Source organism: Ambystoma mexicanum, chromosome 14 (assembly GCF_040938575.1).
Source record: "Ambystoma mexicanum isolate Mex_15411 chromosome 14, UKY_AmexF1_1, whole genome shotgun sequence".
Lineage (NCBI taxonomy): Eukaryota > Metazoa > Chordata > Amphibia > Caudata > Ambystomatidae > Ambystoma > Ambystoma mexicanum.
The window spans coordinates 116,391,594-116,413,349 of NC_090940.1; positions in this window are offsets into that span (position 1 = coordinate 116,391,594).

Genomic DNA, 21,756 nt, shown 5'->3' on the forward strand with positions numbered 1-21,756 from the left:
TGCTTATTCTGTGTGACACTGGGCCAAGCATTTAAGAAACTGGCCTGCTTCGGTCTATCATTTTGCTCCAGAAAGCAGCCACAGTGTCTACCTCTCTGCTGGTGTTACTCTCTCAAGACACATTATGATACTAGACTAGGATGATGAGAGACCAACCTGCTTCAGTCTGTGTGACAGTAGGCCAGGCTGACAAGAGAACATCCTGCTTCCGTCTGTGTGACAATAGGCCAGGCTGATGAGAGACCAGCCTGCTTTCGTCTTTGTGACACTAGGCCAGACTGTCGAGAGATAGGCCTGCTTCAGTCTGTGAGACACTAGGCCAGATTAACCAGGGACCAGCCTGCTTTGGTCTGTGTGCCAGCAGGCCAGGCTCATAAGAGACCGGCCTGCTTCAATCTCTGGTTTATCTGCAGAATGCATCCACATTATGCGCCTCTCTCCCAGTCTTAATCTCCCAAGACATGATGGACACTAGGCCAGGCTGACAATAAACCGGCCTTCTACAGTCTGTGCTTTAACTAAAGACTGCACCAGCAGTTTGCATTTCTCTGCTGGTGTTAGTCTACGAAAACAGGATCTGACACTAGGCCAGGCAGGCAAGAGACCGGCCTGCTTCGGTCTTTGTAACACTCAGCGAGGATGAAAAGAGACCTCCCTGCTGCCATCTGTGGTTTCACTATAGACTGCAGCAACGGTATGCACCTTTGCTGGTGTTATTCTCCCAAGACATGATATGATACTTTTCCAGGCTGATGATAAACAATCCTTCTTCGGGCTGTTTGACACTAAGCCAGGCTGACAATGGACCGGCCTGCTTCAGTCTGTATGACATTAGGCTAGGCTGGCAAGAGACCGGCTTACTTTAGTCTGTGTGACACTAGAGCAGGCAGAGAAGAGACTGGCCTGTACCAGCCTGTGTGACTCTAGGTGAGGCTGACAAGAGAACAGCCTCCTTCAGTCTGTTTGACACTGGGCCAGGATGACAAGAGAACAGCTGCTTCAGTCTATGGTTTTGCTCCAGACAACAGCCACAGTGTATGCTTCTCTGCTGGTGTTACTCTCCCAAGACACAATATGACACTAGGCCAAGCTGTTGAGAGACCATCTAGCTTCACTCTGTGTGACACTAGGTCAGGCTGACAAGAGACCATCCTGCTTTGCTCTGTGTGACACTAGGCCAGGCTGACAAGAGACAGTGGTTTCACTGAAGACTGCAGCAGCATTGTGCACCTCTCTGCTGGTGTCACTCTCCCGAGATGCGATTTGACACTTGGCCTGTCTGATGAGAAACAGGCCTGCTTCAGTCTGTGTGGCACTGGGCCAGGCTGACAGATGGGACTGCTTCCGTCTGTGCGGCAGTAGGCCAGGCTGGCAAGTGACCGGCCTGTTTCAGTTTGTGTGACACTAGACCAGGCACACAAGAGACCAGCCTGCTTCAGTCTATGGTTTTGCTGCAGACAGCAGCCACAGTGTGAGCCTGTCTGCTGGTGTTACTCTCCCAAGACATAAGATGACACTAAGCCAGGCTTATGAGAGACCGGCCTGCTTCAGTCTGTGTGACACTTGGCCAGGCTTATGAGAGACCGGCCTGCTTCAGTCTGCTTGGCACTAGGCTTGCACGGACACATGTCCCTAAGATTCCCCCAGTAAGAAGGAACTATGCAGACATACATCATGAGATGACTATAAGAGCTCATGAGGCAAGAAGCAAACCTAAGAGAAGTACAAGGGAAGATGATCATGACTTGAATGATTATCTAGATAGCACAGCACATTTGAGAAACAACATATGGTTTCAACACATGAAAGAGGTAGGAAGAAGACCTCAGAGGAGGAATGCTATGCATTTGCACTCCTGCCTTATAGTATGGGGAAGTCTAAGATATTCACAGCTATTGAAATAGATGTTCAAACAGCACACTGCCTATCTCACATTGCACTCTGCCGAACAAGAGGTCCATTTATGAGCCGAACAGCCTACCTAGCATGGGCAACTGAATGGACAGATCCAGACGAAGATGATTATGTTCAAGACACAAAGACAAGAGCAAGAGCCCACACTAAGAATCATGTGACAAGATACGAACAGCCTGGAGTGAAATGGGCTGGAATCAGATGGGAAGTAAACAAGACACGATAGTCCAGAAAAATCAGCAGAACACATTCAAAGATGGAAGAACAGAGGCCAGATGCAGATTTGGGAATCAGTACTTTCTCCAGATCTCCTGTTTGTCCGGCCGTTGCTATGCAACGTACGCTGCCAAGTGCCCCTGATATAAACTAGTTCATTCCTCCGCTGTAGGAAAGCGGGGAGATCCACCATCATAGAAGGAAAAATGGCGATTATGTGTAATTAGTAATATCCTGAAATATCCTGCATACTATAAAAAAGAAACAGTAAAGTGTGTGATTGCATGAATAGCCTGATGGGCTGTATATAATTATTAAGGTAAATAGGCCGATAGAGATGTAAAATAAACGGGAGATTCACATATCTCGTTGTAATTCTCCATAAAGAGTTGGATATGATATTCTACTTCTATCGGCATACTTCAATATTGCCTATTTTAAGAAATTGCTGCGTCATACAGTTTTTTAATTACAGTTCAGTAACAACACAAGGATTCATTAATATATTGAGTGTGTAGTGGCTAGTATATGGGGGAGTAATCTGGGTGGAGTAACTACATATTGTGTAGGTGTTTATGGCAAAAAATAGTATCAGTCAGTGTTGTATGTATAATTCTGCCTGAAGATCACAGGTTATGAAGTACACACCCTATGTCACAAATAACAATACAGATCCCACTCTAGATTCATCCCGCGAGGGGACATTGAGTCCAATCTGTCGATCCAAAACGTTTCCCTTTGTTGTAGCATTTTTTGTACGTTTCCACCTCGTCTTGGTAATTGAACGTGTTCCAAGATGACAAACTGCATTTGGGCAATTGTGTTTTTGTATTCAATAAAGTGGTGTGCTACAGGGGATTTAATCAGTTTCAATCTTACATTTGATGTATGTTCGCACCATCGTTGCTTCGCTTTCCTTCCTGTGAGGCCTACATAGTAGAGCCCACACGGACATTTAATGCCGTAAATGACATTTAGTGTGTCGCATGTCGAGGTATGATTGAGTGAAATTTTGTTGCATTTATATGGGTGATGAACATAATTTCCTTTCATCACCTTATGACAACAATTACAATTGTTGCACAGGAGAGTTCCCCTAAAGTTATTGATTTGATTTTTCTTGAAACTGAAGTCTGATTTAATCAGGTAATCCCTAATTGATTTGCTTTTGTTGTAGGCAAAGAGTGGAGGGTTCGGAAACAGACTCTCCAAATTCGGATCCAGGTCTAGTTTCTCCCAATTTTTTTTCACAATTTTCTTGATCTGTCTACTTTGTTGTGAATATGTATTAACGTACACTTGGTCAATGGCGTCTTTCTTGACGGTAGGTTGTAGGGATTGTTGTCTACTGATGTTTTTCACTTTCTCCGTGTCTTGCTGTAATTTTATCAGATCATAACCCCTCGTGAGAAATCTTTTGATGAGTTAATTTGATTTTTTGTCAAACTCATCTTCCTCAGATACTATCCTTCTGTATCTTAGTAGTTGACTTAGAGGAATACTTTCTATTGTAATTCGTGGATGGAAACTTGAGGCTAGGAGGAGGCTGTTTCTGTCTGTCTGTTTAGTGAAAACAGTGGTAGATAATTTGTCTTGATATACATAGACTTCTACGTCTAGGAATTCAAGTGATGTTCTACTGGTCTTGTGAGTGAGTTTGATCCTTTGATTCAATGTGTAAAGAAATCTTCTAAATCTTCTTCTGAGCCACTCCAAATACCGAAGTTATCGTCTACATATCTGATGAAAAATTTCCATTTTTCTTCCCACAAAGGGTTGTTGAGTACCTTCGTCTCTTCCAGATAATACATAAAATTATTTGCATAACTCGGAGCCATGGCGGCTCTCATGGAAGTCCCTGAGATTTGAATGTAGTATCTGTCTTGGACCATAAAAAATTGTTATTCAGGACTATTGTCAGTAGTTGTATAATGAATAATCTATTACTCTTGATGTTTTCTGTTGTTTTTAAGAGTGCCCACTCTACTGCTTCAAGGCCTGCTTCAAGGCCTGCTTGATGAGTGATGTTCGTGTAAAGGCTGGTTACGTCCATGGTAAACATGATGTCTGTTGTTGGCTCAAAGGTGATCGTTGTTAATCTTGACAAGAAATGGTTAGTGTCTTTAATGTAAGTCGTGGCCTGTTGGGCTAGAGGTTGAATAATCTTATCAATATACTGAGCAAGTGGCTCCAGTAAACTATTGCTTGAAGCTATTATAGGGCGTCCTGGTGAGTTTTGTAGATGTTTGTGAATTTTGGGTACAATTGTATATTACTGGCATAATGGGGTGTAAATTCATTAAGAATGCTTTGGTTTTATATGAGATAATCTCCTCAGTTTCTGCTTCGTCTAAGATTTTCTTTATTATTCCTCTCACCTGTTCTGTTGGATCTGTAAGAACCTCCATATATGTCTCTGTATCCGATAATTGTCTTTCAACCTCTACTTTATAGTTTACTGTGTCTAGGATCACTATTGCTCCACCTTTGTTCGCCGGTTTGATAATGATATCCGGGTTTATAACCTGTGATCTTCAGGCAGAATTATACATACAACACTGACTGATACTGTTTTTTGCCCATAAACACCTACACAATGGGCCTCATTCCGAGTATGGCGGTAAGGGATAGCGGCCACCGGTAACGAGACCGGTGGCGGTGATCCCTTACCGCCATACTCCGAGTTCCCTTTGCACCCTCGCCCTTAACGCCTGCTTTGAGCAGGTGTTAAAGTCGAGGGCGCAAAGGGGCCTCCAAGCCAATAACGGTGACCGTAATGAACGGTCACCGTTATTTGCATCTTCCCCATTCCCATTGAGCCCTATGGGGGCTCATTTGGGAATGGGGAAGAGCCTTGGTGAATGGGGAATTACCGCCCCGCCAACCTTGGAATGGGGCGGTAATTCCGCCATCCACCAAGGCGCTGCCGGTCCGGGTACGGCGTCAACCAAGGCGTTAATAGCGCCATTGGTTAGCGCCGTACTCGGAATGAGGCCCAATATGTAGTTACTCCACCCAGATTACTCCCCCATATACTAGCCACTATGCACTCAATATATGAATTAATCATTGTGTTGTTACTGAACTATAATTACGAAACTGTATGACGCAGCTATTTGTTAAAATAGGAACTATTGAAGTATGCCGATAGAAGTAGAATATCATATCCAACTCTTTACGGAGAATTACAACGAGATATGCAAATCTCCTGTTTATTTTACATCTTTATCGGCCTATTTACCTTAATAATTATATACAGCCCATCAGGCTATTCATGCAATCACACACTTTACTGTTTCTTTTTTATAGCATGCAGGATATTTCAAGATATTACTAATTACACATAATTGCCATTTTTCCTTCTAAAATGGTGGATCTCCCAGCTTTCCTACAGCGGAGGAACAAACTAGTTTATATCAGGCACACTTGGCAGAGTACGTTGCATAGCAACGGCTGGACAAACAGGAACCATTCCCGAGTATCCGAGATGGCGTGTAGACGCGTAGCTTTATTCACATGCAGGTAATCGGTTTAGTTTGTTCATAGGAAGACGAAATATTAAAAAAATATTTACTGCATACGTCCCCAAAAGTAGGGATCAGCAGTAGTAACCCAGAGTTGTTTCACTCTTTGTTCTTAACAGTTACCGAACGCCGCAGGCAAACAGCCTCTGCATTACCCTATTACACGAATCTTGGAGAAAGCGTACGTGGAACTTTAGAATACCTTCGGCAGCACTCTTTACAGAGAAGATAAACATGTACGTGAGTGACACCGCTTAGATGTAGTGACATATGATTCTCGCCAAACATTAAATCCCCGATAGCTAATTAAGATACACTTTTTTTATGTATGAATATTTAGGCGAGGAATTACAACTTACAAATGGAGATGCTGCCTGAACTCCAGTAAAGGTACCCACTTACTATCTAATGAACTTCGTGCCAGATTTAACTAATTATAGTAGACATACATCACATCTCCCACTTGTTATCTTTACCCTAGCTGACACTGTACCCTTTAAAACGTGGTAAAGACGTAGATTAATTGGGCACAAGTCGATGAGCCAAAAGAACTTAGTGGCTAGTACCTATAGGTGAGTTCCCAATGGAGACCAAGTTACTAATAACTACTAATTGCTACCAACAGCTGCGATCTCAGAGCGGGACCCAGCGCTTATTTAAGCTACTGGTCCCGTTACGGATCGCCGCTGATGGATGGCCAAACAAGAATCACAGATTAATTTGAGAATGACTGTAGATGTGGTTTTTTAATTGTAGGATTTGAACACCTATTATCAAGTCCAATGCAAATATTGGCTATCAGACTGATTACACCAACAGGTTAGTGAAGTGTTAAACCAATTTGGTTAGTCTATTTTTCAGTTCCTTTTCAGTAACAAATCGATTAGGGATTTATATCAAGTAATCTACTTTCTTTTGTATTAACTTTTCAGAAAGAATTAATTTGCTGATATCAATACCTGAAGAGGGGTTCAAGCAGCCCGAAACGCGTAGCATGAGATAGGAAGCAGAACAACAACAATTCCCTGTCTAAGATATCAGGATACAACTTTCATACAAATATTGAACTGATTGTACTTGACTGTTATTACCTATGAAATGATTATTCAAATTGATGGTATTTCTTTTAATAAACAATGATTGATGTAAATGTATGTGAATTTGTTGATTACTTTGATTAACACGCTACCATGTTTGGTTAGTAGCGAAATTTTCAATAATTTGTTTTATGCAGCAAATCATTATTAATAACAAACTTTTTTGGTTAATATTACACCGTGTTGAATACATCTTTAGCTCAAGACACATTCCTTTCTATTATACCTTTGCAATCAATTTGGCTGTTACTGTGTGTGCCCCTGTTTATACCCCAACTTTCCTTGAGGTATCATCCCCTCTTCTGAATTATGCTTTATGCCATGGAGCATTATGAAAGTGGGGGTTAAGTAGCAGATCTCACTTTCAGAGACAGAATTACCTGCATCATTTTATTATTTTAATTTCACCAGTGCAAGTACAATTCTTCACAGCATTTGGACTGGGGCACAAAATGCTCTGGTGCAAATGCATATTGTTTTAATAAGTTTTTACAAATATCGTGCAAAACAGAACTGCATCAGGACAAAGTGCCTGTATTACGGGCCTAGGTGTCTAGAACCAATGTCTGTCACTCAGTTTACTAAATCCAGTGACAGAGGAGGGCAATGAAGTCAGGAGCTACAAGAGAAAGAGGAAATACATTCCATTCTATTTTATTGAGTCTTCTGTAGACTGTTTTCGCATTGTGTTTCTTTACCGAAAGCACACTTCAGGAATGAGTCGCACCTTGTATAATGTTTTGGTGTAACCATTCTATATATAATAGCTTATCCTTCTCTGTTGTTAACCAAAGTACACTTTCGCGGATTCTTGCTAGGGGGTGTGCCGACCTTCGGGTTTGAGTAAGTATCTTCTACGACTGAATAATTTCTTGTTATTTGGCTCCAAGCCGAATACTTTGCCTTCCCAATTTAATGCAACATGACAACCCAGAGAGGGAAATATAGGACACAAATTGTAAAAGGGAATGGAGTTAAACATTGTTGGAAAGCATTCCTGATTACAAGCAAAGGTACATGTGTTTGTGTATTTGAAAAAAGAAGTGGTGAGGATAAGTCAACGGTGAGCATGGTTTGCTCCTATGGGAAATGCCTATGGATAAATATGAATTCATAATAGGTGGCGGAGACGAGTAGGGCTGGGGATGTCAGTTGTATGTGAGGCCGAATGACATGCCCACACTGAGGAACTTCTAGTTCCTTTGTGGGCCAGTCTGCCAATGGAGTATAGAGAGATACGTGTCAGGACGCTGGATGGGACATAGTGAAAGAGCTATGCTCCGTTGATGTAATTGGCAGAAGGGAAGGAGGTTTAGACATCCGGAAGACTTCCCAACAGATGGGCTGCCTCTTCCAGGTCAATCAGGCTGGGGACGAGTACATTACATGTAAGGCAGCTCAAGATGTGCCAAAAGTTTCTCAACCCATTGTGGCCTGTTGTGAGAACTTGCCTATTGGGGAATCTATTGACTACAACTGTGGGCCTGTCGGTCCCAACAGGAAAGGTCTGAGATATTAGGGGACTGTGTGGTTAGAGAGAGATGAAGATCACTGTATTTACTGATGTCATGGTATGAAATGTTGAAGAGTGATCGAAAACAACAGTAGAGCCTTGCATCCTCTTGTGTGGTAGGACGGAGGCGTTGTAAAATGAAGTGGATTGAGATTTGGTGGAATTGAGCGACTGCCCAACAGGCCAGGGCCTTGTCAGAGCGTGTATGGTTTAGGCAGATTCAACTACATATCAGACTTTCCTGTGTGTGATTGCCCCTGCTCCAAAGCTAAGGGCTCTCCAGAAGAGTTCTCTCCCATGTTTGGCATATGCAGGGGGTGGAAGGCAGAGTCCCCTCTAAAAATAGTAGGGAGATGGAGTGCAAGCATCACATGTGTACCCTCGAATTGTGTCCTGCACAAGCGGACTGAAACCATTTATAAACTTCTGTATGAGCTGGAAGAACGTTTGAAATTCACTATCCCGCTAAGCTACCTTGCAACTTGCAAGAGATTGCAATGTGTGTGATTTGCAATGGCAGTTGCAAGTTGCAGCATTCATTTTGTTCTATGCAACTAACCACTTTGCATTTGTGAAGCCTGCCACTTTGAGTAGCACTGGTTTTGTGTATGCAACATCCTTTCATACATATGGTACGTACCTTTTTTTAATGTTTTACTTTCTGGCTTTTGAGTGTTATATAAGGATGAGATGTTGATTGAAATAATGGGAAATATATTAAACACAGTAACACATTTTAAATAGTCCTTTCATTTTATTTTAAAGTGTTTTTTTCAAGTTAAGTACATGATTTAGTAAATACAATTATTTGACTTTATATTCGACTTCGGCCTAATACTTGAAGAACTACTCGGCATTCGGCCGAATACTAAATAAGTTATCCGGCACACTCCTAATTTTTGCTTACTGTTTGTTATCTTATCCTTTTATGTTTGTTTTTATTTCTCTTTCATGAGGGCTTTTGAGCCTCAAAGTAGGATCCATTTAATTTCATTTGAGTCATATATAGCGTGACTTCTGTTATTTCGTGGCATTTGGTGCATGATGTCCTGCAAAATATGGACCGGCTAGGGTTGGCTGGGGTGGTAAGTTAGTAGAATAAGGGGGCAGCTGCTGCAGTTTGTATGTTGCTGATTGTAGGAAACTGAGCTCTGTTTGTGGGTAAGCATCTAGGTATTTAGGGTCTACCAAAGGGCAACCTTGGCATGCCCTTCGGTCCTTGTTGGGCTTTACGAGCTTAATAGCCTTATTGATCTCAGCACATCTAATCATTGATTCTAATAACTCCTGTCTGCCATAAGGTGTCTTGATTACAGTGAAGTTTAAAAAGGACAGCTCAAGGTTCCCCAATATGGGTCCGCTGCAGGGTCATAGAAGTCTACATAGAATTTAAAGAAGACCCCATTAATGTCATCAAATGAGGTGAGGAATTGCCCAACCTCTCCCACAATAGAAGCAACCTTTCGGTACTTTTCTGATTTCTTAAGATGGACGACTAATTTTCATCCAACCTTCTCCCCTTGTTTTTAGAAGGCTTGCATATGCACAAATGTACCTCTAAGCCTATAAGATCAGTACAAACTTAAGCTTAATATGCATTTCTTTATGGTTAGGCAACGTTGCTTACAAACTATCTCAAGTACATACGCGCTCCTTGAACAGCTAGTTGAAGAATCTATGTATGCAGTGGCACTGCTCTGCAAGGCAATTCAAAGACATTTTTCCTTCGCTAAAGGCTTGCATTTGGGCTACATTGCGTTGCTCATGTTGCTGAACTACAGGTGAACCTCCAGTCATGGCCGCTGGGTGGCGCTGTGCCATGAGTGACTTGGCTCAAACGGCTCATTCTGCTTTCCCATTTCAGATAGAAGGTTTTTTTTCAATCCTTATTAACCCACCATAACTTTGCTGGTGTTTGATGGGTTTACCCCTACTTGGTTGAAAATAGTTGACCTTTTCACTTTTGACCGAATTTCTTTTGCTCTTGTTTTGGTCCAAAATGCAGGGGGGTGGGAAGACCCCCCCGCAAACCATCCCCTATTCACTTACACCACCCCATATATATATATTAAATTAAATTTGACCGGATTTCGACCAAATAAACGCTCAAAACAATTTGTTCAAAAGTAAAAGGTCAAATATTTGTCTACCAAGTATGCTAATACTGTTTGCTACACATCCCCTAATGGTACAACCACACGTCTGTCAGACTATACTGCACTGATGATCTCTAATAAGGGTGATATGATTTGATAGGTTATTTATAGCGCACTTAATAGCCAGAGGTTTCTATGCGCGGACCCGGGGGTCGAACCTGTGTTGCTCCGTGTCATCTTGCTTCCAAGGCGAGCATGTTGCAGCTGAGCTATCCTCCCGAGATACTGCTATGCATATGTCTGCAGCCTTGACAACTGTCTCTCTTGGGTTGAAGAAGCTATCTATAAAATAGCACTGCCCTGTAAAACAAAGACACTTTTTATGGAGCTCAAGGCTTGCATGTGGGCTAAATTGCATACCCACAATGCTTTGCTCATATGGCTCTGAAACGGAGATGAACTTCCAGGCGATGACAACTGGGTGGCACTGTGTCATGTGTGGCTTAGCTCAATTGCGTATATGTCACTTTAGTCTCAAAGGTGACCTCCACATTTCCAAAGGGACGGACAGCACCACAAATGATGTCATGTCCAGCACTCTTTCTACATCAGTGTCTGGAACACGCTTCAGACACTAACATGTTACAGTCTCCCAGCATCCATGTGAGTGCACAGGAGTGCATTGCAAAGTAAATGGCCCATCTCTGTGAAATGTCAACTGTCCCTATTTGCGGGCTAGATATGCTAGTGGGAGAGCAGGGGTTCGCACCACTGGTGTTCCACTTAGAAAATGCATAACAGGGTCGGTAATGACCCTGTCATACATTTCACACACCGTTGCACCTGTTCCAAAGAGGCACGATGCAATGTGTTTCGTTTCAGCTCATTGCAAAGTTCATCCAGTTTCTGAATCCGGGATGTGCATTGAAATGTGCCGACACTAGATAGTAGGAGGAGGTGACTGATGATGGTGATGGTTATGAGGCTCTCTGGGGTGTGGGTGCCTAAGCCTTTTGCTAGGTGGTTCTATGGTCTGCGAGGGGCGTACACCAATGCGGGGCGAGTCGTGTGTTTGCATTTGGACGGGTGCTCTGGCGAGGTGCATGGGATGTTGCAGGATACGATTCGAGCACAGGGGGCATGGGCATGTGTTGTAGGTACGGCTGGGGTACACTTAACAGTTGGGCAGTTAGGTAGCAGTCAAATGAGCAATGAGTGAGTAAATGTGCTGCAATGTGGGAAATAGTCCGCTTTACAGTTGGGCATTAAGGTAACAATCAATGGGTACAAATGTGAATTCACGCGGCAATGCTAGCCGTAGGCTACTTCACAGTTGGGCATTAAAGTAGCAATCAAGCTTTTGTCGTCATGTCAGCATTTTTTGCTTCAGTTTGCTCTGGTGTCTCATGTGCCCGTGAGGATGTTGCTCTTGTCCTCTTGTCGGCAAGTCTTGCTGCTTCAGTTTGCTCTGGTGTCTCGTGCCCGTGAGGATGTTGCTCTTGTCCTCTTGTCGGCAAGTCTTGCTTCAGTTTGCTCTGGTGTCTCATGTGCCCGTGAGGATGTTGCTCTTGTCCTCTTGTCGGTAATGTCTTGCTTCAGTTTGCTCTGGTGTCTCACGTGCCCGTGAGGATGTTGCTCTTGTCCTCTTGTCGGCAAGTCTTGCTTCAGTTTGCTCTGGTGTCTCACGTGCCCGTGAGGATGTTGCTCTTGTCCTCTTGTCGGCAAGTCTTGCTTCAGTTTGCTCTGGTGTCTCACGTGCCCGTGAGGATGTTGCTCTTGTCCTCTTGTCGGCAAGTCTTGCTTCAGTTTGCTCTGGTGTCTCACGTGCCCGTGAGGATGTTGCTCTTGTCCTCTTGTCGGCAAGTCTTGCTTCCGTTTGCTCTGGTGTCTCACGTGCCCGTGAGGATGTTGCTCTTGTCCTCTTGTCGGCAAGTTTTGCTTCATTTGCTCTGGTGTCTCACGTGCCCGTGAGGATGTTGCTCTTGTCCTCTTGTCGGCAAGTCTTGCTTCAGTTGCTTTGGTGTCTCATGTGCCCTGGGGATGTTGCTCTTGTCCTCATGTCGGCAAGTCTTACTTCAGTTTGCTCTGGTGTCTCACGTGCCGTGAGGATGTTGCTCTTGTCCTCTTGTCGGCAAGTCTTGCTTCAGTTTGCTCTGGTGTCTCATGTGCCCGTGAGGATGTTGCTCTTGTCCTCTTGTCGGCAAGTCTTGCTTCAGTTGCTTTGGTGTCTCATGTGCCCTGGGGATGTTGCTCTTGTCCTCTTGTCGGCAAGTCTTGCTTCACTTTGCTTTGGTGTCCCATGTGTCCTGGGAATGTTGCTCTTGTCCTCTTGTCGGCAAGTCTTGCTTCAGTTTGCTCTGGTGTCTCATGTGCCCGTGAGGATGTTGCTCTTGTCCTCTTGTCGGCAAGTTTTGCTTCATTTGCTTTGGTGTCCCATGTGTCCTGGGAATGTTGCTCTTGTCCTCTTGTCGGCAAGTCTTGCTTCAGTTTGCTCTGGTGTCTCATGTGCCCGTGAGGATGGTGCTCTTGTCCTCTTGTCGGCAAGTCTTGCTTCAGGTGCTTTGGTGTCTCATGTGCCCTGGGGATGTTGCTCTTGTCCTCTTGTCGGCAAGTTTTGCTTCATTTGCTCTGGTGTCTCATGTGCCTGTGAGGATGTTGCTCTTGTCCTCTTGTCGGCAAGTCTTGCTTCAGTTGCTTTGGTGTCTCATGTGCCCTGGGGATGTTGCTCTTGTCCTCTTGTCGGCAAGTCTTGCTTCAGTTTGCTCTGGTGTCTCACGTGCCGTGAGGATGTTGCTCTTGTCCTCTTGTCGGCAAGTCTTGCTTCAGTTTGCTCTGGTGTCTCATGTGCCCGTGAGGATGTTGCTCTTGTCCTCTTGTCGGCAAGTTTTGCTTCATTTGCTCTGGTGTCTCATGTGCCTGTGAGGATGTTGCTCTTGTCCTCTTGTCGGCAAGTCTTGCTTCAGTTGCTTTGGTGTCTCATGTGCCCTGGGGATGTTGCTCTTGTCCTCTTGTCGGCAAGTCTTGCTTCAGTTTGCTCTGGTGTCTCACGTGCCGTGAGGATGTTGCTCTTGTCCTCTTGTCGGCAAGTCTTGCTTCAGTTTGCTCTGGTGTCTCATGTGCCCGTGAGGATGTTGCTCTTGTCCTCTTGTCGGCAAGTCTTGCTTCAGTTGCTTTGGTGTCTCATGTGCCCTGGGGATGTTGCTCTTGTCCTCTTGTCGGCAAGTCTTGCTTCACTTTGCTTTGGTGTCCCATGTGTCCTGGGAATGTTGCTCTTGTCCTCTTGTCGGCAAGTCTTGCTTCAGTTTGCTCTGGTGTCTCATGTGCCCGTGAGGATGTTGCTCTTGTCCTCTTGTCGGCAAGTTTTGCTTCATTTGCTTTGGTGTCCCATGTGTCCTGGGAATGTTGCTCTTGTCCTCTTGTCGGCAAGTCTTGCTTCAGTTTGCTCTGGTGTCTCATGTGCCCGTGAGGATGTTGCTCTTGTCCTCTTGTCGGTAAGTCTTGCTTCAGTTGCTTTGGTGTCTCATGTGCCCTGGGGATGTTGCTCTTGTCCTCTTGTCGGCAGGTCTTGCTTCACTTTGCTTTGGTGTCTCATGTGCCCTGGGGATGTTGCTCTTGTCCTCTTGTCGGCAAGTCTTGCTTCAGTGTGCTTTGGTGTCTCATGTGCCCTGGGGATGTTGCTCTTGTCCTCTTGTTGGCAAGTCTTGCTTCAGTTTGCTCTGGTGTCTCACGTGCCCGTGAGGATGTTTCTCTTGTCCTCTTGTCGGCAAGTCTTGCTTCAGTTTGCTCAGGTGTGTCACGTGCCCGTGAGGATGTTGCTCTTGTCCTCTTGTCGGCAAGTCTTGCTTCAGTTTGCTCTGGTGTCTCACGTGCCCGTGAGGATGTTGCTCTTGTCCTCTTGTCGGCAAGTCTTGCTTCAGTTTGCTCTGGTGTCTCACGTGCCCGTGAGGATGTTGCTCTTGTCCTCTTGTCGGCAATTCTTGCTTCAGTTTGCTCTGGTGTCTCACGTGCCCGTGAGGATGTTGCTCTTGTCCTCTTGTCGGCAAGTCTTGCTTCAGTTCGCTCTGGTGTCTCACGTGCCCGTGAGGATGTTGCTCTTGTCCTTTTGTCGGCAAGCCTTGCTTTAGTTTGCTCTGGTGTCTCACGTGCCCGTGAGGATGTTGCTCTTGTCCTCTTGTCGGCAAGTCTTGCTTCAGTTTGCTCTGGTGTCTCACGTGCCCGTGAGGATGTTGCTCTTGTCCTCTTGTCGGCAAGTCTTGCTTCAGTTTGCACTGGTGTCTCACGTGCCCGTGAGGATGTTGCTCTTGTCCTCTTGTCGGCAAGTCTTGCTTCAGTTTGCTCTGGTGTCTCACGTGCCCGTGGGGATGTTGCTCTTGTCCTCTTGTCGGCAAGTTTTGCTTCAGTTGCTTTGGTGTCCCATGTGTCCTGGGGATGTTGCTCTTGTCCTCTTGTCGGCAAGTCTTGCTTCACTTTGCTTTGGTGTCTCATGTGCCCTGGGGATGTTGCTCTTGTCCTCTTGTCGGCAAGTCTTGCTTCAGTTTGCTTTGGTGTCTCATGTGCCCGTGAGGATGTTGCTCTTGTCCTCTTGTCGGCAAGTCTTGCTACAGTTGCTTTGGTGTCTCATGTGCCCTGGGGATGTTGCTCTTGTCCTCTTGTCGGCAAGTCTTGCTTCACTTTGCTTTGGTGTCTCATGTGCCCTGGGGTTGTTGCTCTTGTCCTCTTGTCGGCAAGTCTTGCTTCAGTTTGCTTCGGTGTCTCATGTGCCCTGGGGATGTTGCTCTTGTCCTCTTGTCAGCAAGTCTTGCTTCAGTGTGCTTCGGTGTCTCATGTGCCCTGGGGATGTTGCTCTTGTCCTCTTGTCGGCAAGTCTTGCTTCAGTTGCTTTGGTGTCTCATGTGCCCTGGGGTTGTTGCTCTTGTCCTCTTGTCGGCAAGTCTTGCTTCAGTTTGCTTCGGTGTCTCATGTGCCCTGGGGATGTTGCTCTTGTCCTCTTGTCGGCAAGTCTTGCTTCAGTTTGCTTCGGTGTCTCATGTGCCCGTGAGGATGTTGCTCTTGTCCTCTTGTCGGCAAGTCTTGCTTCAGTTTGCTCTGGTGTCTCATGTGCCCGTGAGGATGTTGCTCTTGTCCTCTTGTCGGCAAGTCTTGCTTCAGTTTGCTCTGGTGTCTCACGTGCCCGTGAGGATGTTGCTCTTGTCCTCTTGTCGGCAAGTCTTGCTTCAGTTTGCTCTGGTGTCTCACGTGCTTGTGAGGATGTTGCTCTTGTCCTCTTGTCGGCAAGTCTTGCTTCAGTTTGCTCTGGTGTCTCACGTGCCCGTGAGGATGTTGCTCTTGTCCTCGTGTCGGCAAGTCTTGCTTCAGTTTGCTCTGGTGTCTCACGTGCCCGTGAGGATGTTGCTCTTGTCCTCTTGTCGGCAAGTCTTGCTTCAGTGTGCTTTGGTGTCTCACGTGCCCTGGGGATGTTGCTCTTGTCCTCTTGTCGGCAAGTCTTGCTTCAGTTTGCTCTGGTGTCTCACGTGCCCGTGAGGATGTTGCTCTTGTCCTCTTGTCGGCAAGTCTTGCTTCAGTTGCTTTGGTGTCTCACGTGCCCTGGGGATGTTGCTCTTGTCCTCTTGTCGGCAAGTCTTGCTTCACTTTGCTTTGGTGTCTCATGTGCCCTGGGGTTGTTGCTCTTGTCCTCTTGTCGGCAAGTCTTGCTTCAGTTTGCTTTGGTGTCTCATGTGCCCTGGGGATGTTGCTCTTGTCCTCTTGTCGGCAGGTCTTGCTTCAGTGTGCTTTGGTGTCTCATGTGCCCTGGGGATGTTGCTCTTGTCCTCTTGTCGGCAAGTCTTGCTTCAGTTTGCTCTGGTGTCTCACGTGCCCGTGAGGATGTTGCTCTTGTCCTCTTGTCGGCAAGTCTTGCTTCAGTTTGCTCTGGTGTCTCACATGCCCGTGAGGATGTTGCTCTTGTCCTCTTGTCGGCAAGTCTTGCTTCAGTTTGCTCTGGTGTCTCACGTGCCCGTGGGATGTTGCTCTTGTCCTCTTGTCGGCAAGTCTTGCTTCAGTTTGCTCTGGTGTCTCACGGGCCCGTGAGGATGTTGCTCTTGTCCTCTTGTCGGCAAGTCTTGCTTCAGTTTGCTCTGGTGTCTTACGTGCCCGTGAGGATGTTGCTCTTGTCCTCTTGTCGGCAAGTCTTGGTTGAGTTTTCTCTGGTGTCTCACGTGCCTGTGAGGATGTTGCTCTTGTCCTCTTGTCGGCAAGTCTTGGTTCAGTTTGCTCTGGTGTCTCATGTGCCCGTGAGGATGTTGCTCTTGTCCTCTTGTCGGCAAGTCTTGCTTCAGTTTGCTCTGGTGTCTCACGTGCCCGTGAGGATGTTGCTCTTGTCCTCTTGTCGGCAAGTCTTGCTTCAGTTTGCTCTGGTGTCTCACGTTCCCGTGAGGATGTTGCTCTTGTCCTCTTGTCGGCAAGTCTTGCTTCAGTTTGCTCTGGTGTCTCACGTGCCCGTGAGGATGTTGCTCTTGTCCTCTTGTCGGCAAGTTTTGCTTCAGTTGCTTTGGTGTCCCATGTGTCCTGGGGATGTTGCTCTTGACCTCTTGTCGGCAAGTCTTGCTTCACTTTGCTTTGGTGTCTCATGTGCCCTGGGGATGTTGCTCTTGTCCTCTTGTCGGCAAGTCTTGCTTCAGTTTGCTTTGGTGTCTCATGTGCCCTGGGGATGTTGCTCTTGTCCTCTTGTCGGCAAGTCTTGCTTCAGTTTGCTCTGGTGTCTCATTTGCCCGTGAGGATGTTGCTCTTGTCCTCTTGTCGGCAAGTCTTGCTTCAGTTGCTTTGGTGTCTCATGTGCCCTGGGGATGTTGCTCTTGTCCTCTTGTCGGCAAGTCTTGCTTCACTTTGTTTTGGTGTCTCATGTGCCCTGGGGATGTTGCTCTTGTCCTCTTGTCGGCAAGTCTTGCTTCAGTGTGCTTTGGTGTCTCATGTGTCCTGGGGATGTTGCTCTTGTCCTCTTGTCGGCAAGTCTTACTTCACTTTGCTTTGGTGTCTCATGTGCCCTGGGGTTGTTGCTCTTGTCCTCTTGTCGGCAAGTCTTGCTTCACTTTGCTCTGGTGTCTCATGTGCCCTGGAGGGTGTTGCTCTTGTCCTCTTGTCGGCAAGTCTTGCTTCAGTTTGCTTTGCTGTCTCATGTGCCCGTGAGGATGTTGCGCTTGTCCTCATGCCGGCAAGTTTTGCTTCACTTTGCTCTGGTGTCTCATGTGCCCTGGAGGATGTTGCTCTTGTCCTCTTGTCGGCAAGTCTTGCTTCAGTTTGCTTTGCTGTCTCATGTGCCCGTGAGGATGTTGCGCTTGTCCTCATGCCGGCAAGTTTTGCTTCAGTTGCTTTGGTGTCTCATGTGCCCTGGGGATGTTGCTCTTGTCCTCTTGTCGGCAAGTCTTGCTTCAGTTGCTCTGGTGTCTCATGTGCCTCTGTGGATGTTGCTCTTGTCCTCTTGTTGGCAAGTCTTGCTTCAGTTTGCTCTGGTGTCTCACGTGCCCGTGAGGATGTTGCTCTTGTCCTCTTGTCGGCAAGTCTTGCTTCAGTTTGCTTTGGTGTCTCATGCGCCCTGGGGATGTTGCTCTTGTCCTCTTGTCGGCAAGTCTTGCTTCAGTTGCTTTGGTGTCTCATGTGCCCTGGGGATGTTGCTCTTGTCCTCTTGTCGGTAAGTCTTGCTTCAGTTTGCTCTTGTGTCTCATGTGCCCCTGTGGATGTTGCTCTTGTCCTCATGCCAGCAAGTCTTGCTTCAGTTTGCTCTGACGTCTCATTTGCCCTGGAGAAAGTTGCTCTAGTTCTCTGGTCGGCAAGTTGTGCTGCTGTTTGTTGGTGTGTTTCAGAAGCTCTTGATATTGATTTTCTCTTTTCATGAGATGGAGCTTTTCCAAGTGATGTTCTTTTTTTGTGAAGCATGTTTCAGTCACTCAATGGCTTCAGCACATTTGAGAAAGTGTCCAAGAAAGATTTTGTGTACTCTCTTCTCATGAACAAATTTATGCCAACTATAACCTTGACATTTGCCATATTTTGGAGTGCCTGATAAAAATCTTTTCACTTTTTTTATTCCCTTTAAAAATGCTTTAATAAATACTTTCAAACTGCATACAGTAGTAATACATTTCAGAGGAATAACCAACACATCGATCATTTTGCTTCAGACACTTCCAAATGTTGCCTCCTTCCAGTACTTACTATAGTGAATCAGGGTGAGCATCAGTAAATGAGGGTGCCAACAGAGTGCATTTTTTGCATCCAAACATAGACTACAATCTTGCCCCAGACAAATTAAGAATCCATGCTGAATTTGGTAGCAGTGGGTTCAACGGTGCAGATTTGTACAGCCGGACAAACATACACATATACATACATACAGCTTTATATATAGAGAATAAAAACAGTGATTTTATTCAACGCTTCGGTCGGGCCGATAACTTGAGCTGCTGGTCTGTTACCCCCTGTTCCAGACCTTGGAAGGGGGGTGGTTAATGCTACAAAATATGAATAACCTGCAGGCACCTGAAGTTCTGTAGGTAAATAAATAAATAGTTAATTCAACTCTGACCAAATGGGTTAAATGTACCGTGATGGATTCTAGTTCTGCTGACGAGAGAAAGGAAGATCGTCCCATCTGTTCTGGCGCTCAGACCATCTGCCTGCTTTTGGGACGCAGTTCTATCAGCCTTGAATTGAGTCTTTCTTTGTAAAACCACTAGAGGTCCCAAGCTGTTGTTATTTGCATATTTCTCATGTCCATTCAAACTCACAAAGCACATGGAGCCTTGGTGTTATAGAGTGCCCATCGTGACCAAGAAACAAACCCTCAAGAATTGGCAGTCTACTAGAAACCCATCTTTGGGTCTCAATATCCGGCACAACATGCTTCTGTTGGGAACAGGACGATTGAACGGTCGGGCCAGCTCAGTGCTTCACTCTCCCAACTCTCATGTGAAAGACCAAACATGGCAACAAGTAACAACAATTACCAAGTGCTTTGAAGCTAGACATCTAGTGTTAGTGGCACTATATAAAACTGCAGAAAAAACGAAAATAAATCATGTGGTTGGCGGTAGTGGAAACTACTGCTGAAACGACAGTCCGGAGAGTCCACGATTTGGAAGAATAGCGCTGATGGAACCACGCAAGAGGAGTTTACCGGCACCATTGTTTCCGGACCAGCAAACTACAGGTTTGCCTGCCGGAGCCACTGTGCCCGACAGGTCTGACTCTGCCGGGCACAGCGGCCACGGCAGGCAAAGGTGTCACGGAAGCACTGGCACCGTTAACAATGCTTCTGTGTCCCCATTCTCATGGAGTCCTATGGGACTCTATGGGAATAGGGATTAACAAAATTGCCGGCGCTTTACTTCCCGGCTACCTGACTTGGAATAGCCCAGTGGCACCGGGATATCAGGCACAGGTAATTCATTACGGGTCCAGCGACAACCCGCCGGTAGCACCGGCAGGGTTACCGCCCAACCCGGAATGAGGCCCACTGTCTTCTGGAGGACATGTTCTGAAAAAGACATCTGATGAAGCAAATGTTTTTTTAAAATGGCACCAAAAACATGTTTTAATATACAGAGGGGAAGCATAGGTGTTTCCATTAAACAGAGAATAAACCTAAAACTATCCATGTACACCTTTGCAAAACAGGTGGCAATGGGTTAAAAAAGCTATGAAAAATACCCTTTAAGGTTACCACCTGGTAGAGGAAGTATTGGTGGAATACCACCACCAGTATTCCAGAAATACCACCTCTGCCACTGTAACCTCTGAATTGGGCAGCTTTTCAGAAATACCACCGGTGGAGGTGGTCTTCACTGCTAAGGAATTTCTGCAAAAAATTCTGCTCATACTCATAATGAGGACCTTATTCATGTTATCGGGTGAAGAACAGAGGCCTCATTCCGAGTTTGGCGGTAATTCGGTAGTAATTCAGATGAATTACCACATAAATTGGAGACCGTTACCACCACTCGGTCCTGTGGGCCTAGCACAGCATTACAAGTGGTGTTAGGGCAGTGTTAGTCCCCATTTACATAGGACTCCATTGGGAATTTTTGGCGGAATAACCGAGTTCCGCCGATTTCTGGAGGAAAAGTGAAGACATGCCGAAGGTAAATCCTCCACTTTTCCACCCAAAATCGACAGAATTACCTGTCCATAATTCGGCCTCTGGTATTTCTGCCAAAACTTGCAATTTGGCAGGACCTGGAAAATGGAGGTCCTTTCGATACTGCTAAAAAAAAGTGGTAACAGAATGACCTCCACTTTTTTCCCTACACAGCCAAACTGGGGATGAGGCCCTAAGGGACTAATTATGAATTTGGCAGCATATCGCTAGTAGCTCTAAATCGCTAGCTGACTCTTACCATCACTCCGTCTCATGGCATTACCGCTGCTGTTATTGCGGTGTAATATCCCTTTTTAGGGCCCCTAGCAGTGAATGCAGATTTTTAGAAGGTTTACCTGCAGAGTAAGTAAATCTGCTGATTTACTTGTCGGGGATTTACCGCCAGCATTTTGCTTTGAGTGAATCCTGCACTTTTCCACCAAACTCAGAATTCGGTAATGCAGTACAAGTGGCAGTGATTCCATTGGAATTGCCCCCAGGTTTTCCCCACATCGCCACACCTGTAGGGGCGCCCCAAACTGCTTATTGTAGATAAGAGACACCATGAAAAAATATGGTTCCATTATCAAAGCATTGTCCAGTGCATTGGGTCTGAACTTGAACATAGGCTTGCGTTGGTGCCTTGTTTTGTATTTTCTTTTAAAGTTTTTTTAAAATAATTCTTATGTGTAGGGTCCAGTGCAGTCCGCGCACACCCTAGTACTTATCTCCTCTAAACGCATGAAGCCAGTCCGTGTCACGCTTTCATTATTTATTATTGTTACAGCGACGGTATGCTTGGAGAGGGGCGGGTGGCAGAAAGGTTAGTTGCTAGTAAGAAGAGTCTTTGGGTGAAGTGATGCCACGGCGCCGTGCCAACGGGTACTTCCGGCTACCTGGTGCATCGTGAGTTATTATAAATGGCAATGGCAATGAATTAGACAATTGCAGAAGGCTATAGGTTTCTCATGTTGGATCTTTGCCAATGGGCAGGACATGACTAGCACAGCAAAACAGCAGGCTGCAGTAGACTGTCCCTTACGGGTACTCTCCAGCGCGGTGGCGGCGCGGCTCGATGCACATGCTTGCAATCCGGTGTGTGGTTGGCTGTGTCAGTTGGTAGTGGATGGTGCATGGCTGGCCTCAAAGCACTGCTGAGCGGTGCTGCGGTTGCAACATCTATGAGTATCAGCCAGAAAAACAAGCACCACAAATAGGAGCAAAATGACCTTACCATGGCAAACACAGAATGTGACAATATATATTGCGATCTGTCCAACAAAAGACA